This window comes from Scomber scombrus, chromosome 7 (assembly GCF_963691925.1).
Source record: "Scomber scombrus chromosome 7, fScoSco1.1, whole genome shotgun sequence".
Classification (NCBI taxonomy): Eukaryota; Metazoa; Chordata; class Actinopteri; order Scombriformes; family Scombridae; genus Scomber; species Scomber scombrus.
This window is the reverse complement of record NC_084976.1, coordinates 18,627,665-18,627,921: the sequence shown is the minus strand read 5'-3', so window position 1 is coordinate 18,627,921 and position 257 is coordinate 18,627,665. Positions and strand designations below refer to the sequence as shown.

Genomic DNA, 257 nt, shown 5'->3' with positions numbered 1-257 from the left:
TGAGGAGGAGGAGGGTTAGGGGAGGGTGAATATAACCTGTAACCACCTGAAAACTACTGTATAGTGTAGTCGACCTGTCTAGATTACTTAGGTGAGAAAGTTAATGTCAATTTGAATGTAAAATTCAACAAGCTAAAGAAATGTGGTCTCGCTGTGTCTGGTCATTCTCCTGGAGTCGACAGTTCATACCTCCGTCCTCTCTCCGCCAATGTGGCCATCCTTACCTTAGTGCCCTTGGAAAAAGCCCCATTCAGTCA

At 45.1% G+C, this 257-nt stretch overlaps 1 protein-coding gene across 1 annotated transcript in view; it reads right to left on the bottom strand.

Annotated features, from left to right (window-relative positions):
- LOC133983001 (potassium/sodium hyperpolarization-activated cyclic nucleotide-gated channel 2) overlaps positions 1-257 on the bottom strand; it is a 12,696-nt gene extending 12,439 nt beyond the window's left edge. The window contains exon 1 of the mRNA XM_062421908.1: positions 1-257. This exon is cut by the window's left edge and continues 690 nt beyond it. The gene's annotated coding sequence lies outside the window, so the exon portion shown is untranslated.